Source organism: Manis javanica, chromosome 13 (genome assembly GCF_040802235.1).
Source record: "Manis javanica isolate MJ-LG chromosome 13, MJ_LKY, whole genome shotgun sequence".
Classification (NCBI taxonomy): Eukaryota; Metazoa; Chordata; class Mammalia; order Pholidota; family Manidae; genus Manis; species Manis javanica.
This window is the reverse complement of record NC_133168.1, coordinates 80745092-80769463: the sequence shown is the minus strand read 5'-3', so window position 1 is coordinate 80769463 and position 24372 is coordinate 80745092. Positions and strand designations below refer to the sequence as shown.

The window sequence follows — 24372 nt, the reverse complement described above, 5'->3', positions numbered from 1 at the left end:
CTGTCTGTTTGAGACCGACCCCCACACAGTCTCTACAGCCCATCCCTGCCACCTGCAAGGACCGACTACCCCCTTCCCCACAGGACCCAAGGTCCCCCAGACACACCCCCGGCCTCAGGCCTGCCTCACACTCTTGTCTTCTCACGCTCTTGCATGTAGCTCTGTGTCCTTTCTCTTTTTCTACCTACTCTTTTTTGTCATTCCCACTACCCTAAAGTAAACCACAACAATATTCCCTTCTTTCCCTTCAAATAGTGTGTCAGTTACCTATTGCCACAACACACTGCACAGAACAACACCAGAACTCAGTGTGTGGGTTGCTCATGTGCCTGTGGTCAGGCAGCACTGGGGCGTCAGGGTTCCCACCTCCTGTGCCACCAGCTGGCCCAGAACATTCTCACAGTGGCAGCAGAGAACAAGCCCACGCGTGCGAACCTGTCCAACCCTCCAGTCGTGTGTCCTTGGCCAACACAAAGCAAGCCCCAGAGTCAAAGGGGAGGCACTACAAAGAGGCAGGGCAGGGGGCCCGGGGCAGAGGGGTGCAGACGGGGCCCCGAGGTGGTCGACCCTCCCCCTCCACAAAGTGTGCTTTGCACCCATCCCTCCGCCCAGCCGTCTGTTTCAGCACCTGCCCTTGGCCCCTTGCTCTCCTGCTCCCACTCCTGCAGGGACAGGAGTGAAGGAGTCTTGGTCACACTGCATCTCCGAGGCTCAGCATGGAGCCACCCCCAGAGGGGCTCACTGGGAGGGACCAGATTCAATGTGTTCTGCTGTGTGGGCCTGAGCCTCAGAGCTCCCGGTGCTCTGCCGTCGGGGAGCCGTCCTCTCTCAGCCTCGACCAGACGCCCTCCCCAGCCCTGCTGCCCACTCGGGGCTCCCAGCCTGAGGGTTGCATTTTGTTCAGGAAGCAGTGGCGGGAAAAACAGACTCAGACCCAAACATACCAGGATTCAAATCCTTCTCTCCTCCATCCTAACAAGGCCCCAGCCACGTGATACTTCTCATTTCTCTCTGACCATCTCCTTTCCTTTTCTTTTTTTAAAATTTCTCCTCCTTTCTGTGCCTGAACAAGAACACATAAGGCACTAGCCCCTAAAGTGTTCCCTTCTACACTCATTTTCTTGTTAAAGCTTGGCTTGCCAGGGGCCTGTCTGAATTTGTACCTTCCACATTCAAATGACCAGGTCCACAATCTTGCTGAGGACCCACACCCGCATTTGCATTCCCTGTCAGGAGGTCTTCACACCAGTATTTCATGATTGGCTCAATTTCAAATGGGAACAGGCTCCTCATCCCAATTACCCATCTTTGTTAGCAGTGCCACTCCCCACACCTGCTGCCTGTGTCATGCAACAGCCACCTTTGTTCCTGCAGTGACTTCTGCCACATTTTCTCTTCCATGAAGCTTCAGGCCAGCCTGCCACCTTGTGGGGAACACAGCAGTTCCTGTGGCCAGGACCCTCCCCTGACCCTAAACCACGTGATGCTGTCACTGGCCCACTGCTGGGCTCCTGCCTCCACACCCCAGGCAACGGGCTGTTAGTGACTGAGTCACTGTATAAGGAGCTCCACCCAGTGCTCTGGGCTCAGGCAGAGATGGAAGAGGATTACCTCTGGGGGAATAACAACTGGGTATAAACCCTTTGACACCAAGAATGCTCAGTTGTCATTTCTGGGTCTCACTGAATCCATAGTGACCGTGCCTGGGGCTGAAACCCTCAGGCAAGACACACTTTAACTCCAGAAGGTTGTGGAGACACTAATGAATAATCCCTCCTCTGCACATTTTTCACTGTCTTCCAAAGACAACATTGGGGTTCCCGGACTTGTGGAGTGAGGAAATGAGGCGCCTAGTTAGTCTTCATTTGTCTGACTGCATGAGGAGCAAGCCTTGGGCGGTGCCCAGATAGGTAGGATATGAGGGGAGAGAGAGACTAATTCCCTGTGCCTCTCTCCCTTCCTTCCTGACAATGGAGAGTAGCACCCCACACCCTGGTCGATGCCGGTAAGAACTGCTGCCTCTGGTCTTCTGACATTCTCCGATGTGTGAAGGAGTGTAGTCCTTCCTCCATTCTTGGCTGAGTCCTTTCCAAGAAAATGATCTCATTTATCTTGGTGAAAGGCTTAATTTTAAAGTGCACATTTCATTTTCCATTATTGAATAGACACATACTGTCTTGCAGCTTCCTACTTAGTAATTTCATACGTGGTGATTGTTCCAATTCATATGTGTGCCTCACTCAATCACTGCATATTTCTTACAGCACCGTGGGAATTAAAATATACTGGGTGATGCGTGCCTGTGGTGTGGTTTGTTTTTGGAAAAGTTTTAGTCTGGAAAATCAATGCCCTGGGCCTCGGGAGAAGATGACCCTGCACCTCCCCTTCCAGGTGGAGGGACTGGGCTGGGAGGCGATGTTAGAGAAGCTTTACTTGGTAAAGATGGACAGCAGACCTTCTTCAGATCCATCGCGATAGCAATAGTGGTCAGGACCACTGCAATAGGGATTTGCGGATGAGGAGGGAGACGCCAACCCTGAATAGAACAGTAAAAAGGGGGAGTTTACAGCCAAGGGACAGGGCAGGGAGGCCAGTGGATGGAGTGCGACCAAGAGGAGACATCAGGGATAACCCACCAAACAAGATTCTTGCTGAAGGCAGGCCAGGGTGATCAGACATTCCCTGGGGGTGGCTGGTGGGGGATTCCGGCTAAACCATCCTAGCCAGTTTCTTGCTGAAGTTGGGCAATTGCAGAGATAAACACAAAGGTCTGAAAATTGAGGTCTAGTTGAGAAATTCCATGGAACCTGCTTAGAGTTTGGTCAAGGAGTAAATCTGCCCATAAAGAAAATTTGATTCTATGGCTCTGCTATTTACATTTAAAAAATAAGGTGTGCCGAAGGTTCCAGAACCACAGTCCAAGATCAAACACAAACCCTTATGACATCTGGGAGGCTTTCGATGTTCTGGATTCAGGGAAGTGTTCTGACACATCTTGGAAGGGGTTTAAAAATTCAGCCTCAGAAATATCTGGGAAAAAACTCCAATCAGAGTTGGTTTTGGTTTCCAAAGGTTTGCAAAGCTAGTGATGTTCTTGTAGAAGTGTGCATAGCTGGCCAGCTACAGCTGTGTTTAAACAAAAAACTGCTCCCTCCTCCATCTCAGAGGTTGCTGGTGATAAGCATACACAACTTCATGAACACAGGGAGGTAAGAGCTTTTTGGAGAATCCTGATTAAAAGATGCCATGATAAGAAGTCAGACTCAGAACAATCAAACTTATTTCAAATAACTCTCCTGAACAAAATGCAAGAATGTTTATTTATAGTACAAAAGAATCCAGTGACCAAGGTAGAAGTCAATGCTTGGCATTCAGTAAAAAAATTATGAATCATGCAAAATAGCAGGAAAATGCAATCCATTATGAGGAAAAAAATCAGTCAGATGAAACTGACCCAGACCTAACACAGATAATAAAATGAATAGACAAGGACATGAAGACTTACTATAACTTATCTCACGTGCTCAAGAAGCTAGAGGAAAGATTGAATTTGTTAAGTGGAGACTTGGAATATATGAAGAGACCCAATTGAGTTGAAAACACAGTGACTTAGGTAAAAAAAAAACACACAGAATGGTATTAACAGCAGAGTCAATGTTAAAGAAAAAAATTAATAAATGTGAAGACATAACAATAGAAACTATTCCAGTGAAACACAGAGAGAAAAGACTTAAAAAAACCAAACCAAACATGTAAGCTATGGGACAACTTCAAGTGGCCATAACATTCCCAAAGCAGAAAGCAAGGGTGGGAGGACAAATGTATTTGACAAAGAATGGCTGAACACTTTCCAAATTCAGTAAAAACTGTGAACTCACACACCCAAGAAGCTCAGTGGCACTAAGCACACGGAACACAAAGACAAAGGCACATTGTACTCACATTGTTTTCTACCAGCAACAAAGGAAAAACTTGAAAGAAGTCAGAAAAAAGGACCCCTTGTATCCAAAGGAATGAAAATAAAGCTGATGAAGCTTTCTCATCAGAAATATTGCAAGAATCAAATTACTGGAATTGGAAATGAAAGAGGGGACGTTACAACCAGATTCACAGAAATAAGGATTATAGGGGAATACAGTGAATAATTGTATGCCAACAAATTGAGAACCTCTGTGAAATGAGTAAATTCCTAGCAAGACACAATCTATCAAAACCAACTCGTGAAGAAATAGAAGATCTGAAAAGAACACTAGCTAGTGAGGAGATCGAATCAGGAATCAAAAATCAAAGGAAACAAAGAGCAAAGAAGAGCCCTGAATCTGATGGCTTCACTGGTGAATTCTACCAAACATTTCACACTAATCCTTCTCAAATTCAGTCGAAAAACTGAAGAGAGAGGACATTTCCTAAGTCATCTTATCAGGCCAGTATTACCATGATACAAAAGCCAGACAAAGACACTTTGAAAAAGGAACACTACAAACAAATACATCCCTGATGAATGCTGATTCAGAAATCCTCCACAAAGCACTAGCAAACTGAGTTCAGCAGCATATTAAAAGAATTATACACCATGCCCATGCGGGATTTATTCCTGGAGTCAATGATGGTTCAACGAATGAAACCAATTAACGTAACACACCACATTAGTATGGAATGAAGTAAAGACCCACATGATAATCTCAATTGTAGAAAAAACATTGACAAGACTCAATACAATTTCATGATAAAAATATGTAATAAACTAGGAATAGAAGAGAATGTCCTCAACATGAGAAAGACATACATGAAAAACCCACTGCTAGCTTCATAATCAATGATGAAAGATTGGAAGCATTTCCCCAAAAGGTCAGGAACAAGACAAAGATATCTTATTTCACTAATTCTATTCAATTGTGCAAATCCTAGATAGAGAACCCAAATCGTAAAGGAGGAAGGGAAAAGATCTCGTTTTGCAGTTAACATAATCTTATACAGAGAACATTTAAAGATTGTACAAAAACCTGTTAAACTAATAAATGAGTTCATCAGAATTGTGGGACATTACAAAAATCAGCATACAAACATCTGTTGCATTGAACAATGAGCAATCTGAAAAGGAAATGGAGAAAACAATTCCATTTATAATAGTATCAAAAAGAATGAACTACTTAGGGATAAATTTAGCTAAGGAGGCAAAGACTTGTACATTAACAACTACAAAACACTGCTGAAAGAAATGAATGAATGGAAAGATATCTTATGTTTGGGACTGGAAGACATTACAATGTCAATAACATACAAACCAATCTATAGATCCAACACAATCCCTATTAAAATCCCAGAGCAATTCTTGGGAAATTAATTAAAAAACTCATCCTAAAATTTATAATGAATCTCAAAGGCCATAGCCGAAACAATCTTGAGAAAGAACAAAGCTGGGGGATCAACACTTCCAAGTTTTAAGAAAAAAAAAAAAAGAAAATTACAACTGTTGGTGAGGATGTTGAGAAATTGGAACCCCTGTACGTTACCAGTGAGGTTGTAAAATGGTGCAGCTGCAGTGGAAATGGTTGTTTCTCAAAAAAAGTAAGCATAGAATTACAACATGGTCCAACAATTCCATGCTTTGGTACATACCTGAAAGAACTGAAAGCAGAGACTCAATCAGGTATTTGTACAGACACGTTCAAAGCAGCATTATTTAAAGTAGCCCAAAGGGGAAAAGAACACAAACCTCTGACATATAAATGGATAAAAGAAATGGGTATACAATGGGATAATGCTGGGCCATACAAAGGAACGACACTCTGATGCTGTAGCACACATCAGAAAACATGGCGTTAAAATGGAATCAGGCACAAAAGGACAAAAATTGTGTTGATTCTGCTTGCTTGAAGTCCTGAGAAGAGGCAAGTTCAGTAACAGAGTTTCTGAGTTTCTGTTGAGATGATGAAAGAGTTCTGGAGGTGGATGGCGGTGCTGGCTGCACAACATTAAGAACGTACTTAATGCTACTGAATCGTACACTTAAAAATGGTTAAAATGATAACATCTTATGTCACATTTATTTTACAATAAAGGAAGAAATTATTTTAATCTGGATGATATGTGGGATGATTTTTTCCAATCTTGTTCTTTCACTTAGACTTTTTATAATAAATATAATAACATAACAAAAACATAAAATGCCTTAAAAACACACCAGGGTAAGTTTCATAAATGTCAGGGCTTATAATAGGCCTGGAAGCACTCTGCAAGGGCCCCACGGATGGCTGCTGTATGTGTGCCCTGGGATATGCTGTCACCCGTGCTCACGTCTATCTGTGACTTCGGCTAAGGAACGTCTGTTTCTGTGGCCACCATGACCAGCCACCAGCAAAGGGAATGTCAGCCTGGCAAACAGACTGATTTTGACCAACTGCAATAACAGATACAAGTAAACAGAGAGGATTTCTGTGGGAATCTCAACCCCACACTTTCTGACTTTCCCAGGGACTTTTTTTTCATGGACTGTTTGGGTAAGATGATTTTTTTAATGGTGATTATTGACCTCAGCAGGCATATTCTGTGAACTGCATTGTGATTCTTTTGCCAAGAAGGGCCTTGCACCTGTTCTCCGTCAAGGGCTTTTACCCAGCGCTCCCTGCCACAGCGAGCGCCACTCCGCCCGCCGAGGTGTGGGGAGGGCACGTGCCGCCTCTGCAGCGGCAGCAGAACCAGCGCTGCACGCTGAGCAGGTGTTCCGTGAGCAGCCCCTTCACGTACTCGCAGGAGCCAGGCCGAGGGTCACACGTTCTAGGCCCGCCCCCGTCCTCCACCCTGTGCCCGAGGGGCACTGACTGGGCGTCCCCCGGGGAACAGCGGCGGTGCTGCGCCCGTGGGACCCGTGGAGGGGCGTGTGGCTGCACCCTGCCACCAAGCTGCTCCTGGCCCGCAGGATCTCGCGCAGGCCCCGGGGGCCGAGGCACCGTGCAGGCGGGCCGCGATCCTGCGGGTCCAGGGCCTGCCTCCGGGTGGGGGAGCTGCCGGGACAAGCTGGGCCTGGACACGCTGGGGGGCAGCGGGGCCCCCCGGGCCGGGGAGCAGTGAGCGCGCTCGTGTTCCCGCGGGAGGGCGGCTCCCGGCGGCGCGGGCTCCGTGCCCAGCGGGTGCAGACGGGGTTCCCCCAGGGGTGCGGCCCAGTACGGGGGGAGGGGACGGGGAGAGCACCTCGGGGGCGGCGCTGGCTCCGTGCCCAGAGGGTGCAGACGGGGACGGGCCCAGCAGAAGGGGAGGGCCCGGGAGGGGCGGGCCCAGTGGGGGGGGGGACCGGGAGCGCACCTCGGGGGCGGCTGTCTCCCGGGGACCCAGACATCCCCCGGGGGGGCCGGGAGCGGAGGAGCCCGGGCCGCGCGCAGCTGGGTCCCCGCGGGCCCCGGAGATGTAGGAGTGCCGAGACGGGGAAGGGCGGAGGGTTTCCCAGAGGTCGCGTCCCCATGTGGCCTGAGGAGAGCGCTCGGAACCCCGGGCTCTGCCAGGGACCCGAGCAATGAACGCTCAGGCCCCCGGTGTCCCCGCCCGCCTCACTGAACTGGGACTGGGTCACCCTGACTGGCCTTTAGGGTCCCAGAGTGAGGGAGGGAATCATAATGGCGCAGTGCGAGGCGGCCCAGAGAGGTTAAGTGGCATGATTAGGGTCACACAGCTGGCTGCGGACTAGAATGAATACAGGGTCCGTCTCTGTCAGTCGTCGGTCTGCAGTGGCCCCACGGGGTTCGGCCATGGTGGTTCCCCGTCCTTGGGAAGAGGGCGACCTTTCTTCCAGCGGTTCTACTTGTGATGCACGAACGCCCTCCTCAGGACCAGCCCTGGGCCGCGTTCCTCCTTGCGGAGGCCCCAGGCAAACCCCAGGGAGGCCCCTTTCCCTCTCTCTGTCTCTCCCTCCCTGCCTCCCCTGCTCTCAGGAAGACCCCAGGGGCTGGGGCACTGCCCCGGGTGGGGCGCGGTGGCAGGCGGCGAGGGCAGCCTACTGCTGGCCCGCAGCTGCGGTGCCCACGGAGCTCCACGCTGGCACTTGGCAGGCGGCCTCGGTCCGCAGAGAGTGGTGCTTTGTTACCCCCGGTGACCCAGTACACTGCGCTGAGCGGGCACGGATGACCTCGGGGCCACTGCCAGCCAGGTCACTGGCTCTGGTGCTGTCTGAAGCCCTGGCCCCTCGGTGCCCGGCAGGGCTCTGCCCGGGACAGGGCGGAGAGGAGCAGGGGGCGGGGCAGGCCCTTCGGACGGCCACAGAGCTGTGACCCAGGTGGGCGCCCTGCGGGGAGAGGTCCCCGGAGGCGAGTCATCCCGCTGCCTGACGGGTGGGCCGGGGGAGTGTCCCAGGCCTCGTCTGTCTCGGGGCCCCTGGAAGTCCACAGTTAGAGGCGTTTTTCCTTTCATTGAGGACTTAAAATATTACAGTGTCAATATTGTTAGCACATACACAAATTTCAGTTTATCAGCCACTGAACAGTTTGAACAGTTAGCTTGCAAGAAAGTTAAGATATATGCCCATATATATATGGCCACCCTCTGTATCCTAAGCTGGTTCAGGTGAACAGGCCACTGCTTGCAGGGGGGGAAAGTCTACACCGCAAAATAATATCTGTCCTTTTCTCCGAAGCTGAAACCCCGCCAAGGATCAGTCCCCCTTCTGGCTTTCATCTCCCTGCAAAATGTCACTAGGAGAGGGATTTTTTAATAAGTGTCATTAGTCACTTATAGTTATGAGTAATTAAGAAATTGAAAATTAATAGGTAGGTTAGCTTACTGAGATGTACTGAGGCTCAGCTCAGTTTTTTTTTCTTCTGGAATTGATGGCTAGTACCCTAAAAAGAGCTGTTGTCCCATAAAAGATGAGTGAAAACAACATTCTTGAAACTGAGACAAAAACACAAACATGGATTGTCATTTTGACTGATTTCACAAAAACCAAAGGTAGACATTCATTAATTCCATAAAATTTACCTACTTATTTTCTCTTCTATCTGTATCTTTGTCTCTTATCTCATATATCATGTATTTTTTATTAGTAGCTTTATTGAGGTAAATTTAAATTCCACAAAACACACCCATTTATAAGTGGACAATCAAATGTGCTTTAGTAAAGTTATGGTTTTGCAACCATCACAATCCATTTTTAGAATGTTTCCATCACCCCAAAAAGTTCCCTGATGTCGTTTGCAGTTAAGCCCACTCCCACTTTCAGCCCCAGGCACCTGCTGATTTGCTTTTTGCCTCTGTAGATTTACTTTCTCTCATTTTATGTAAATGGAAATGGAATAAGTATATGTCAGCAGTTTATTTTACAATATTCAAAAACTGTTATCACAAGTTGAGAAAATTCCATTGTAAGGAATTTTATCTATTCCCCAGTCATGGATGGTTTTCATTTTTTGGCTTCATAAATAATGCTGCCATAAGTAGTCACATGTACATCTTTGTATATATTTTCCTTTTTCCTAGGTAGATACCTAAAAGTGGAATTGCTCATTTATATGGCAAGTGTGTGCTTAACAGAGAAACCGCCGAGCGGTTCTTCAGGGTGATGGAGCTACTTCCCACCCGCAGTGGGTGAGGGCCCCGGTTTCCGCACACCCTGACATGAGGTATTGGCAGCCTTTTCATCATAGCCACAGTGGGTCTGGGTGGCATCTCACTGGGCTTTAATGGGTATGTGTCTGCATTTCTCTAAAGACTAATGATGGTGAACATCTGTTCACATGCATATTAGCCATTTGTATATCTTTGGGAAAATATCTGTTGAAATCTTTGCTCATTTCAAAAACTGGGTTGTTTTCTTATTGAGTTGTAGGAGTTCTTTATGTATTTTGGACACAAATCATTTATCAGACATGATTTGAAAATATTTTCTTCCAGTTTGAAGCTTTTCTTTTTACAGTGGTGATTTCTGAAGAGCAAATATTTTACTCCTCATGAAATCTAATTTACCAGTTTTCCTTTATGAATCATAATTTTGGTGTCATATCTAAGAAGTCTTTGTCTCATCTAAGGTCATAAAGATAGACTCTTGTGTCTTGTTCTAGAAGATTGATAGTTTTAGCTCTTATATTTAAGATCGATGCATTTGGAGTTGACTTTTGCATATGGTGTAGGGTGGCACCTTTGTAAAAATCCTTTGCTTATGAATGTTAGAACTTATTTCTAGTGTTTTACTTCTGTTCAACTTCTCTGTATTTTGTCCTTAAGTCAAGACCACACTCCAGTAAGTTTTGAAATTAGGCAGCAAAGTATTCTTACTTTGTCCTTTTGTAGCTTTCATGTAGAATCCTCAGGATTTTCTGCATGACAGATTCATGTTAACTGTGGATCTGTGATCACGTTTACGCCTTCCTTTCCAATCTTTACGTACTTAATTGCCTTTTCTTGCCCCTGCTGGCCTGGGCGTAACCTCCAGTACAATGCTGCATAGCAGTGGTGAGCACTGGTATCTTTGCTGCAGTCCTGATATCTGAGGGAGAGGATTCAGTTTTTATCATTAAGTATGGTAGTTGTGAGATTTTTTTGTAGGTCTTCTTTATACAGTTGAGAAAATTTCCTTCTATTCCACTTTTTAAGTTTTAATCATGAATGGTGCTGGATTTTGCTGGATGTTTTTCTGCATCTATTGAGATGACCATGAGTTTCTGTCCTTTATGCTGTTACTATCATGTATTACATGGATTGATTTTGGGATGTTAACCGGTTTTTTATTTCTAGGATAAAATCTATGTGGTCATGGTGTATAAACTTTTGTATATGCTGCTGGATTTAGTTGGCTAATATTTTGTTAAGAATTTCTGCATCTGCTGCAATAGGGATATTGGTCTGTAGTTTTCTTTGATGTCTTTGGCTTTTTAGAGTAATACCAACCTTTAGAGTTGAGTTGGGAAGTCATCCCTCATCTGTGTTCTGAATGAGTTGTCTAAGATTTGTATTATTTCTTCTTTCAACATTATATAGAACTCACCAATGAAGTTTCTTCATGGAGGATTTTAAAACTATGATTTCAATTTTTTGTTAACAGATCTATTCAGGACTTCCAGTTTCCTCTTGTCAGTTTTGGTTATTTTCTTTCTAGGAATTTTCCCATTTCATTTACATTGTCCAATCTGTTGGCATAAAGTTGCTTGTAATTCTTTAAATTTTGTAGGGTTGGCACCCATGTCCCCTCCTACATTTCTGATTTTGTCAATTTGTGTCTCTTTTCTTTTTTCTTGGTCAGTTTAGCTAAAAGTATGTCAATATTGTTGATATTTTCTAAGAACCAACTTTTTATTTCCTTGATTTTCTTTGTTCTCCAGTTTTCTAGTTCATTCATTTCTGCTCTGATCTTTATTTCTTCTTATTGTTTCCTTTGGGTTTAATTTGCCTCCTTTTCTTTCTCTCTGTCTTTCTTCTTTCTTAAGATGGAAGCTTGAATTGTTGATTCGAGAACTTTATGCTTTTCTAAGTCCTACTTTAGTCCCAGCCCATTACTTTTAACATGTTATATTCTTATTTAATTTAGTTCAAAATATTTCTAATTTCCATTGTGATTTTATCTTTGACTAATGTGTTGTTTATTTCTTAAAATTGAGGACTCCCCAAATGCTTTCTCTTTCTGACTTCTAATTTCATTCCTTTGTGGGTGAGAACATATTCTCAATGGTTTAAATCCTTTAAAACATACCGAAATTTGTTTATGGCCTGGTATATCCTGTAACCTGGAGAATGTTACATATGCTTTTGAAAAATACATATATTTGTCATTTTTAGGTAGAGTGTTCTACAAATGTCTGTCTGCTAAGCTGGTTGATAGTGTTGGTCAAGTCTTCTATATCCGTGCTCCCTTTGTGTTCAGCTGTTCTACAAGTGACTGAAAGTGGGGTGTTGAACCCTTTATCACTGAACAACCTGTCATTGTTGAGTTGTTTTTTTCTTTCAATTCTATCCACTTTGGCTTCAGATATTTTGAGGCTTTACTGTTACATACTGTTACTCTTACAGCTGTTACATCTTCCTAATGTATTTACCTTTGATCTCCAGAAATGTCCCTCCTTGTCTCTGGTAATATATTTTTTACATCTTAAAGTCTGTTTTGTCTGACAGTAATGCAGTCACTCTGGCTCTGATTGCTACCATTTGCACAGTCTGCCCTTTATATCATTTTACTTCCAATCTACTTGTGTTTTTTGTGTGACATGTGTCTCTTTCAAACAGTATCCATGGACTCCTGCTTTTTTATCCATTCTGACCATCACTGCCTTTTGATTATTTTGTTTAGTCCATTTATATTTACACAATTATTGATACAGTTGGATTTAGTTCTGCTATTTTGTTTCCTACATTTCATTAATAAAATCTGTTCTTCTTTTACTGCTTTTGTGCCAATGTTTTTAAGTGTGCTGTCCTGACTCCTCTGTGGCCTTAGTGCATTTTTGCTATTTCAGTGGTCACTCTACAGATTGCAATGTACATATTCATGTATACCATCCACTTTAGATTAATACTGCCTTAATTCTAGTAAGTCATAGTAATATTGCTCTCATGTATTTCAATTTCCCCCCTCTCCTTTGTGCTGTTATTATCACATATCTTTATGTATCTTATAAACCCAACAATATATTTATACATATTTATGCAGTCTTTATATTTACCCAGAGATGACATTACCCAGTGCTTTGCACTTCTTTCTGAAAATTCAAGTTATTATCCAATGTGAGGCCAACAGATCAGGAGATAATTGCCACTGAAAATATAATTTGTTCTACTCACAGATTTCAAGGCAGAGGGGCATGCTCTGTCAAGCAGGACCACACGGGGAAGCTCCAGGGTTGGTCAGGTGGCAGAGAGCAAAGAGGCAAGAGCCTTTATTGTGGTTTCCATGGGAAAGAACGGGTGAGGCATGGCAGGCAGGCAGAAGATTGACTAGTGTGAATGGTATCACGGCTCTGGGGCGTCCCTGGTTGTCTAGTACCTGGCCCTGGGGTGACTAGGGCAGCTGGACAATAGCCTGGCATGGGTGTGAGAGGCTGATACAGGAGGTGGTTGGGGTGTGGGCTCTGGGCTGGTCAGCTTGCATATAAAAGGCGCACTTGTAGGCAAGATGTTTGCTATTACTCTGACTAACTAGCTCTGAGATGCAGTCCCTCCATGATGCAGTAAGGCCCCAAGATGTCAAATAACAGAAACTAGATAACATGGTTATTACACAACGTTCCTATCCTGCAGCCATTGCTGGTGTGCTTAAGGAAGGGCTGGGAAATAGGAGGAGAAAGAGATGCGTCTCCAGCCATTAGTCAGGGGACAGGGTTCTGATGAAACTCCTCTTCTAACTCGATCTTCATCCCAACCATTCTCCTTCTTCCCTCTGCAAGCCCTCCATACAGCCTCATCTGCCACATTATATAAACAAGGAAATGAGACATAGAATTCATTGAGCCAATATCTCATCATGTTATTTCCCATGATCCAGTTTGGTGGGATTTTCCTGTTCAGTGTCAGGGAAGTGAGAACAAAGCTTCCCTGCTCTGTTCTTCTCCATCATGGGGGAGAAGAGTGGGACAACTTGGACCTGAATCTGGGCTCATGGACAAGAAGTTACCTTGCATTGGCTTCTCTGACCCAGAGGATGCCTGGGTGGCACAAAGCCGTAGCTGCCAGCTCTCACAGGTGGGTAGAGATGTTCGTGTGGTTCCACTTCGCCGGTAAGCGTCTGGAATTCCCTGATGTGTGCCCAGTGAGGAAACACACTTACAATGGAGAAAATGCTTAGTTCTGACCTCACACCTTTCCTTCCCGTCTTAGGCAGCTACATTTATAGAAACATTGTTCTGTACAGGATGCTTGAGTACAGTGACTGATGCTGCATTGAAGCCAGGGTTCCGTGCGCTGAGTTGCACTTCGAATAATTAGTAAGGGGAGGGGATGTGGAAAGTACGGGGAGGAATGCTAGTGACACCTGAATGGGTGAAGGGGTGCGTAGTGGCATCAGCCATCTTAGGGCAGTGATTTTATAAAGAATTAGTGTAAAATCAGAGAGCCCAGCTGAGTCCACTTCATTATTCCAAGATTGGGATGGTTTGGGGCCTGGCAGGGTAAGGGGAGGGCTGGTCACGTGGAGAGGAAACAGTCCTGGGAAGAACAGCCCTGCACCAGGAGACATTCCAGAGTTCATGGCTCAGGAGTCAAGTGGTGGTGGACAGGCTGCATCCCCACCAGAGGAGCCTCAGATGTCCATTGTCCAGCTGATGAACTGGGAGTAAAGAGAGAGGGGGGATGGTTATCCCTCCAATTCCCTACCAGCCCTGGTTTGTTTATGTCCTGGGAGCTCCACCAGCTGATCTTTTCGCTTACAGACAATCACTTCTGCCTCAACATGGAGCATTACAACATCATTCCTCAGCATGTTAAGTTTTCTGGAGGTCCTGAGCCCTTTCTGGTGAGCTTCAGTCAAATGCAGATGGTGAGAGAGAAACGTGCTTTCTCCTTGTGAGAGTGGGAGCCTCCTGGAGGCCCCTGAGCAGGGCAGTATAAGGAGCTTTTCCTCCTTTATGAGGGGCCCCTTACTGGGTGGACAGACGTGATCTGCCATCCTAGAGGGGCCATGGCCTCAGCGACTGGGGCTCTTTACCAGTGAGCTGGCGCAGAAGTATGGGCTCCCCCTCAGTTCCCTGTCCCAGGTCCCTCCTGCCCCTTCCGCACCAGCTTTCTTATCACAGAATGGTGACTTGGGGCAATGTGATTGTGTGGAATGGTCTTTCCTCTCCCGTCTGGCCTCTTTTCTGGGGATGGCATGTACCAAGGCCAGGGTTAGGGAAAGTGGCTAGGTAAAGGAAGGTGCACAGGCTTTTCTAGCAGAGTGACTGTAGGTGGGCAGAGAAAGACTCTGGCTTTTTCCTAGGCTGAGGGGAAGGGCATCTAAAACAGTGGCTTTCAAACATGGCTGCCCATGGACTCGCCAGGGGAATTCAAAAAATATCACTACTTGGACCCATTCCTAGAAATTTGGATTTAATTGGTCTGGGGCATGGCCAGGGCAGTAGGGGTTTTAAAACCTCCCCAGGTGGCGCTCGTGTGCAGCCAGAGGTAAGGATGGTAGAGTTGGGAGAGGGAGAGGGCAGGACTTGGAGGTTTTCTTGTTGTCTGGAGGGTGGTAACTGTGGGCCAGGAACAGAGCTTAAACCAGATGACTGAGGTCTGTCGAGGTGAGTGGGAACAGGATAAAGAGCTCACTGCAGCCCCCACACCTGGACTCTGACTTGGAAGTAACACCTCGGACCTGAAGCAATGGCATTCCTCCTCTGGTTCCCAGTGCTTTGATGCCTGTGACGGCCTAAGAGTCAACCGCACACCCAGCCTGCCACTCTCCCCTCGCACAATGGGCAAGTGGCCACTGTCACACTTTCTTTGTACTTGCTGATGGCAAAACCTTGAAGTAAATGAGGAATAAAAGGGGAGTCTAGGGGCCCATCTTGTTTAATAAGAGACTAGTTTGAGTACGTACATGTTTGTTTGCAATCCTGGGATGTTTTATACAGTTACCAGTCAGTTATAGTTACTGCATGTGTTGTACATGGTAAAGGTGAAAGAGAATACTAGAAAAGGAAAGTGTCCACTTTCCATTCCCAGTGAGATTCTAGCGTACGCAGGGATATGAGAAACACACAAGAGCAGCGGTGATGAGTCAACATAGTAAATTGACAGATTATATGATGTTATTATAAACCCAACTTCTGGTGTAAGATTGGGGCCCAGATCTTTTCTGAAAATGGTGAAATTAGGGCCCAGAGCAGGAGATTAGACCAAAATCAGCAGGGGGCTGTTGCCAGCCTGTCTTGGAACAGTTGAGAATGGCAGCCATGCCCACAGCCGCTCTAAAGGAGCCGGTGTTTGTGGTGTGCGCACGGGAACAGGAGGAGGGCAGCAAGAGCCCGAGATGGGGAGCAGGTGAGGCTGCTGTCAGGCCCAAGGGAATGCAGAGCTTGGCAGAGGGACCCAGGAAGGGAAAGGAAAGAAAACGGGAGATGAAAATCACAGGAACCACTGAAGCCAAGGGTCCCAATGTTGCCCCTCTCCCTGTGGGCAGGGAAATGTCGAACCAGCAGTCTCCAGTTAGGTCTGTTCAGGAGTCACCAGGGACCTGCCTGAACAAGATCTGATGTAGTAAGTCTGTGGTGGGGCCAGGCGCCCTGCATGTCCTCTTTGGTTTTGTTTTATTTTTCATTTAATTTTATGGAGATATAATTTTCACATAGTGTAAATAAAAGGTGCACAGGGCGTTGATTTGATACATCTACATATTTGAGCAGGATTACCACTGCGGCTTTAGCTAACACCTATGTGAGATCACATAATTATCACTCTTTTTTGTGGTGAGAACACTTAAGATCAGTCCCTTAGCAGCTCTGAGGTTCACACCACACTACTGTTGGCTACAATCGCCACCTGCTACTCTGCATGTCTGACAAGCTCCCGGGTGACACCCGTGCTGTGGGGCACGGCCCACACTCTGCGTAGGGGGAGATGGCTGTGCACAGCTGGGACCCGTCCTCTGAGCCTCTGACACTCTCACCCATGCTCTCCCCTCCATCACTTTTGCATACACACACTCACAACAAGAATCATGAGATGCAGGTGATGTGAGGAGGAGTGTGGACAGATGGGAAGCTGGGAGGCAGGCAGCTGAGGAGCTCCTGTGGCAGAAGGAAGAGAAGGACCAGAAGGTGAGGTTTGCTGACTCTGTTCTCTCCATGCCCCAGTTTCCACCTCTGCAAAATGGAGATACTATTAGTCCTTAGCTCATCGGACTATTGTACTCATTACACTCACTGGTACATGAATAGTACCTCAGAATATTAGCAGTTTTATTGCTGATATTAACCCTGTGGCTGGCTGTGAATCCTCACACGCATCATGCACTCACTCAGCAGGTGCTTACAGAGCGTGGGATGCCCAGTCCTGGCTGGTCCCTGAGCACAAGGTCTGGCTTGACCAAACCTCATTCATGTTGAGATGAATGAACTTGTTGTTCTCTGTGCTAAGAGTCTGGAACACCCCTGAGAGGGGCGACAGGGGAAAGGCATCACTGTAAGGACAGTTCCTTCAACGGGTTTAACTATTTCCCCATGACCTCGGGCCTTCCGTGAAGCCTATGGAGAAGCTGCTCCACCTCGTGGTGAACAGGAGCCTTTCGGTGGCACATGCTATCGTCTACAGTGTCAGCCAGCCAGCCAGCTCCTGCATACAAAACAGCTCCCCTGCCTTAACTTCTGCAGGGCTACAGATCCCCTGGACCCCATGGAGCTTTCCTCCAGAAAAAAGCACATGTACATTGTGGGGAAAATGAAAGTTCCTATGGCCAGGACCCTCCCCTGACCCTAAACTACTTGATGATGTAATTGGCCTGCTGCTTCCACATCCGTTGGCAATAAGCTCTCATTGACTGAGTCGCTATGTAAACAGCTCCGTCCAGTGCTCTGGGCAGAGCTAGAGGAGGATTAGGGACCTCAGACTGCTAGATGGGCACATGATTCTAGTGCTCGACCTACCAGGAGAATAAAGCCAGGTGTAAATCCTTTTACCCCGAGAATGTTTGGTTGTCATTTCTCTGTCCCACCAAATTCATAGTGAACTTCCCTGGGGCTGAAACCCTCAGGCGAGACATACAGAAAGTTATACATGAGTCTTGCGCTGTTCAGTCTCGCCTCGGGAGAAGGTGAGCATTGCAGGGGCTCCCTCAAGGAGGAGCAGAGAGGGTGGGAGAGGGGGCTTCTGTGCTGGATGCCCCACCCAGAGCCCTGAATACTCTGAGAAAGCTGCTTCCCTCTGCAGGCTTCCACCTCCCCCATCCAGCCAGTCAGCCCTGGCTTCAGAACCTTACAGTCGTTCAGGGGGCTTTAAAAACAACACAGAAAGGCAGAGGGCGCTGTCACCAAACAAAAGGGACAGGACCCAGTGACCAAAGGCAGTGCGTGCATCCTGAGACAACCAAGCAAATGTAAAAAGATGGCCCTGGGAATTTCAGCATGGGCCCGGTCTCAGGTGATGTTGAGGACTTACTGAGAATTTTGTTAGGTGTGCAAATGGTACGACTGTTATGCTAAAAACAAGTCTATCTGTTAGAGATATTTACAGATGAAAGGACTGGATTTCTGAGATCTGTTATTAAAATATTCAGAAAAAATAGTATGTGTTAGGGGAACATATGGAAAAGATTAGCAAAATGCTAATTGTTCTGCTGGGTGTGAAGCACAGAGCACCTGGGGTGTGTTTATAAATACTGGTGCTGTGTGCACCTCCTGATTCTGGTTTGACTGGTCCACTGTGCAGCCTGATCATTGGAAAGTTTTAAAGCTCTGACAGGGATTTTAATGTGTGGCAAAGTTTGAGAAGATGGTGCTGGGCTCAGGGGGGATTGATTTTGTTCTTTATATTTTAGTGTATGATTAAAACTTTCTAGAATAAAAAGTTTAAATAATCTTGGGGCAGAGCTCTAGTCTTGGTTTAAAAATTTTCCAGGTGGTGAATCTAGCGTGAGGATCCTAGAGTGGATGACGTTAAGCTGACGTGTCATCTCCCTAATATCCCTGGGTGGCCAGAGCAGACTGTGCGGAAAGGCCTGGGGACGGGACTCGGGAAGGAAATGGGTGGGTGAGAGAGAGAAGCTAACAAATCTCATTACTTCTGGGTCAGTTTTGATCACTCTTTACGTCAAACAAGCGACCACCTCTCAGGAGGGTCTTTCTGAAGCGCAGCTCTCACAAGCTACTGGGCAGCAACAGAGGAAGCCCAGCGTGTTGGACCTGCTCACCTCTCAAATCATCACCAGTCAGCAGGTAGGCCTTGCTGGGCCCCTAGTCCAGCTCCCCAGAGCTCACAGTGTGGTGGAGACTGGCTGCAAACAATCTTGCCGTCTGAGGGTCCCACGGGAAATGGAGGGAGCTCTTGCCCTGGGGCCAGCAGCAGGGACTGGCCTGGGTTCGCAGGCCTTTAAGTCACCTGGCAAACACACGGGAACTGCCAAGCAGGACTGGCTCTGTAATTTGTGGAGCCCAGTGCAAAATGGAAATGTTTTTTTTTTGAAATAATTCAAAAATTATTAAGATTCCAGATAGCAACACAGGAGCATGACGCCCAGCTAGGCATCCCTGGGGCCCTGGCGCCCCCCGCAGCGGCCGCCCTGGAACCGGAACCGAGCCGCCGGCTGGATGCGCTTCAGCCAGCCCCGACTTCGTGACAATATGATGGTGACCTGCGGACTCTGGAACCGCCCACCCTCCCTCTCTGGCTTCTCTTGGGTGAGGAATCTCGTTTGAGAGAACCGGTCCGCTTTCAGGGCTCCCCAAACACACAGGGCGGGTGGGAGGGCAGCGAAAGGATTCGCTCCCCACTCTCCCGGCTGCGGGACATGACCCACCCCGGCCCTGCCCAGGGTGCACGGGAGGCCTCCCGCTGACACGTGCAAGTGGCTGAAGGCCGCCTCAGGCCTGCACCCCGGCCCGCCCCCCCGCACCGCCCGGGTCAGAGCGCGGCGCCTCGGGCCTGTCTTAGCCACTGTTTTCTGCAGGTTGCTTGTCGCAGGTGCCTGGAGGGGGCCGGAGGGAGGGAGGTGGCGGCATCTCCCCTGGGGCCCGGACCAGGCAGTTGAGGACGTCGTGGAAGCCCAGCTGGGGCTCCCGGTCCGCATCCCCGAGGACAATGGGCTGCAGGAGGTGACCACTCGGATCTGGCGGGGTGGGGGTGTTGGTGGTGCCCCTGCCAGGGCTGTCCCAGGGGGATGGCTGCGGGGCCGAGGGGGAGGGCCAGGGGGTCGCCGGTGGGCTTGCTCTGGGGCGCAGAGCTGGTGGGGGGGCGTGGATGGGTCAGAGGAGGCAGCCCTAGGGCGAGGTGCGGGCCAGCGACGGGCCCCCTACTCGGGCTCCCTCCTCTGCAGGGCCTCCACTGCATGGGCGGGGGTGGGGGTGGGTATCAACTCCAGACCCCAGCTTCCCTCCCAAAGCTTTGCTCTTTTCAGGTAGGTCATTAACCCAGAGCCTCTGCACTCAGGTTCAAGTCTGGTTTCCAGCCCAACCGCCTGCAAGCACCTCTCCAACACCCTGCGCGCTTTCCACACGTTTCTTCCACTTACCACCTCCTGGCTCCCGAGGCAGGGATGGCTGTCCAGCCACCAACATCCGCCCACCAGACCAGGGCCAGGGGCTGCACCGCATCCCCCCGAACCACGGAAGGGGGCAGGGTAAGCATTGACGTGTGTTACTTCTGTCAAGGCCTTCAGCAAGTGGGGAGGTCTTCTCAGTCCTTTTTCCCTCCTCTGCTGGCTTCCTGCAGGTTACCCTGTGGGTCTGGGGGGGCTGGAGCCGCACACCGGAAGGAGCCCTGAATCACCGCACGGAGGCCCCCTGGGGGTGACAGCCCTTCCGCTACACTGTTAAGAGTGAGAAAGAAATGTTATTGTATTTGAGTTATTTGTTGCAGTGGCTGGTGCTGGCCTGTCCCTTGGTGTTCCCTACGCTGTGAAGTGCAGAGCCGGTGTGACAGTTCTAAAATGATGTCAGCTCAACGGCTGGGCAGGAGGTTGCCAAAAAATAGTGGAGCTTGATAATAGATATGCATGTTATGAATGCAATATATTGGGTTTCAAAGGCAACGACATCCAGTTTGTGAGTGGGGTCTGTGTCCTTGTGTTTTGGCCTTCTGCCCTACTGTGGGAGTTCATCATCATCTTCATTGCCTGCGGCTTACTACTAGTGAGTGTTAGTGAGTCTTGAGGGCTCAATTTCCTTTGGTACCCCATGGAAAATTCCTATTTTCTAATTATGTCATAACTCTAACTTGGCCATAAATTGTCTTTTCCCATTATCTTAGAAAACACATTGTAAAAGTCTCCTGGTAGAAACTTTTTCTCTCATATTTCTTCTTTAGGAGAAAATATCTTTTCTTTGAAAAAGCACAAAAACCTCTCATGAACTAGTTTCCCATTTATGTTTTCATTAATTCATACTGACTCCCAAAACCTCTCTAAAGGTAGAAAGGTTCTTACCTGTAATAAGAGGTACCTATGCCCTCCGTATATACATACATGGTGGCATACATATTATTCAGTCCTGTCTACTAGACCTTCTGGTTTTACTATTGCCAGCTGTTTCAAGTATCTCTCAATTTATTTTAAAAATTTTATTGAACACATTATTATCTGGACACTATCCTTGGATTCACATTGTGGTTTGTCTATATCTAAATCCTGTCTCCCAGTCCTCCTCCTTTTGAAGTTCCTAACCAAAGGAGCTGGATGCATCAATATGCCAATACAATTAACCAAAAAACCAAGGTTTTTAGTTGTTTGACTATGATCTCACATGGTCATAGCAATACAGTTATTTTAAAAACATCAAGCAGAAACATCTATTTGCTGAAGTTCACAAAATTCCTTCAGTCCCTTTCTCCAACTGAAGCAGTAGTGGGATCATAGTCTGGCGGACAATGTACTGAATGCAGGGTCATGTGATCAGATTATCAGGGCCTGAAAAATTACCCTCTGATGTTGGGCAAATCAATTAATGTCCCAACTCTACGATTTTATTTATAAATAAAAGGCATAATAGTATTTTCATCCAGATGTATTACTATAAAATAATAGTAACAAAAACTAACAATTCTCCAGCTGTTACATATCAGAAACTTAACTTGAAATTTTGCATAGGTTTTCCTAATTAATTCTGAAATCAGATCAACATGTATAGACCATTCTAATTTCCATTTTGCAGGTATAGAAAATGATGTAAAAAGAAGTTAAGCTACTTACCCAACATCTTAAAGCTAGTAAGTCTAATAAGTCTGATTTTTGACCCAAATAATCTAACTCTAAACCTCATTCTCTCAATCATCACATATAGTCATATGTAAAGTTGCTTTGAAAACTACAAAAGTAGTATTTGAATGTTGCATTTTGTATTTTTTATTAGATGAAGATTAAAACATAATATAAAATCCAGATACACATATTTAATTATCAAAGGTATTTTACCAGTGCCCATTGCAAAGTATTGAGTTATTTCCACATAAAACTAATGAGATACACAGTCTCTTATAACTATTTGATTGTATTTGGCATTTGCCTTATTTCCATACCTATATTTAAATATTTCATAATTGCAGAAATAAGGAGAAACTCTTTTGGAGAAAAATGTAAGCATTAGAAAAACATCTGATGTTGAAATGAATAAGAAGGAAAGAAATATGTAAAAGAAAATATAAATATAAATCAAAAGATTTAGTTGGCATATTTACTATATTGATGAAAGCAAGAGTTGAGTCCTGTAAAAAAAATCACTATTCAGAGTGACATTTGATTGAAGAAACTAAAATTTAATAACTCATATCTGAAGTGGAGGCTAAAGTCACTAATACATGAAGTCACATGAAAAGAATCACATTTAAAGAATAAAATCACATTTAGAGAATATATAAGGAAACATCTAAAAACACTTAACATTTAAAAAAACACATTTAAAGAATGAATAAAAAATGGTTTTAAGAGAAATCTTGTGATGGATATTTTGTCAAAAATTTAGGGGCTAAAAAATGAAGAACCAGCAGGTTTCTCTTTTTCAAATTACTCATTTGTGGGGCAAATTCGGAAGAGCCTTGTGGGTGAATTATGTACCTTCCTCAGTCCTTGGAGATTTTCAGTATTCACACAGACTGATGTTTTTTACCTTTATGTAGTATGTAAAACAAAAAGTGAAAGGATTGTAAGAGTAAGATAATATGTTTTAAATAAATTTGTAGAGAATTTATAGAGAAGCAACATATAAAGAATAAAATAAAGATTATAGAAGATGTGAACATAGTCAGCACTGAAGAGGACTCAATACAACATCTGCACTGTGCCTATTCTTTCAAGGGTACAATGAATATTAACCAAAAAAACTGCCTACAGCAAGTGTCAAATTTCCTGATCTTGTCTGTAGGGACTAAGCTAGAAACTAAGCTAAGGAACATAAAAGTGTTTAAAAGAAAAGTAAAAATTTCTAAATAACAGACAGATCAAATACATTGCAATGGAAATTGAAAATATTTGGAACTAACTAAACGCTAAAATTGTAACATGTCCAATTCATGGAATATAACTAAAAACCACACTTAGTGGAAAATTTGTAATGTTTAGTGGTTTTATTTTATTGTAAAGATGAAAAGATCAATCATCACCTAACCATTATTTCAAGAAATTGAAAAATAAACAGAAACTAAATCTACCATAATGTAGAAATGGAAAAAAAGAAATTATTTTATTAGAATAGAAAAATAAAGCAGAAGAGGTGAACAACACAAATTTGTTTATTAAAAAAAATAAAATTGTTAAACTACCATGGCTGGTCAAGATACAAAGGAAGAGAGCAAAATGCATATGCGGCATGAGGGAGCATGCGGATCCAGCTAGAGTGGTTCCAGGACGGTATGATGAGTCACTTTACGTAGGTGACTTTAATAATTTAGAGGAAATAAACAAATTCTCAGAATATAATTATTTACCAAAACTGATAAAAGAAAACATAAATATCAACAATCCTGTAAATATTAGAAAAATACTGAGTCTGTAAAAATATCTTCCCACAAATATAAACACACATTAGTCTTCAGCAGTGAATTCTACCAAATATTTTTTTAAATGCCATTATTAAAACTTTTTCAGATAACTTGTCTTATGAGACTAGTGAGACAATATCAAATTTGACATTAGTAAATCAAGAAAGGAAAATCTCTTCTATTATAACAAATTTAAAACAAAATACTAGCAATCTAACTAATGACATATAAAAAATAAATAATATATTATACCCAAATTGGGTTTATTCCAAGAATAGAAGCTTAGTTTAATATTTAAAAATCAGTTAGTTTAACTACCTTATGCTCAAGCAATCCGACTTCTGAGTATTTATCAAAAAGAATGGAAGTCAAGATCTCGAAAAGATACCTAGATTTTCATTTTTATTGTAGCATTATTCAAAATATCCAGGATAGGAAAACAATCCAAGTGTCTATCAACAGATGAATGGATAAAGAAATTGTAGTATAAATATATAATGGAATATTATTTTTAAAAATTTGAAAGAAAAAAGTGATTCTTTTCATTTGCAACATGAATGAACCTGGAAGACATTTTGCTCAGTGAAATAAGCCAATCACAACCGGACAAATACTGCATGATTCCACTTACATGAGGTTACCCAAAATAGTAAAAAACTAATAGAAGTAGAAACTATAAAAGTGGTGGCCAGGGACTGGGGGAGGTAGGGGAGATGGGGAGTTATTGTTAAATGTACATAAAATTCTAGTTATAATAACTGTATGATATTATGCACTTTAAAATTTAAGAGGATAGATAGCATG

General features: G+C 45.2%; 1 long non-coding RNA gene across 1 annotated transcript; it reads left to right on the top strand.

The window, feature by feature from the left end:
- Positions 1-13470: 13470 nt before the first annotated feature.
- LOC140845849 (uncharacterized) lies at positions 13471-22434 on the top strand. Its single transcript, XR_012124760.1, has 6 exons — positions 13471-13653; positions 18676-18818; positions 19087-19280; positions 19550-19694; positions 20029-20218; positions 20311-22434. It is a non-coding gene; the product is annotated as an uncharacterized lncRNA (long non-coding RNA).
- The last annotated feature ends 1938 nt before the right edge of the window (positions 22435-24372 follow it).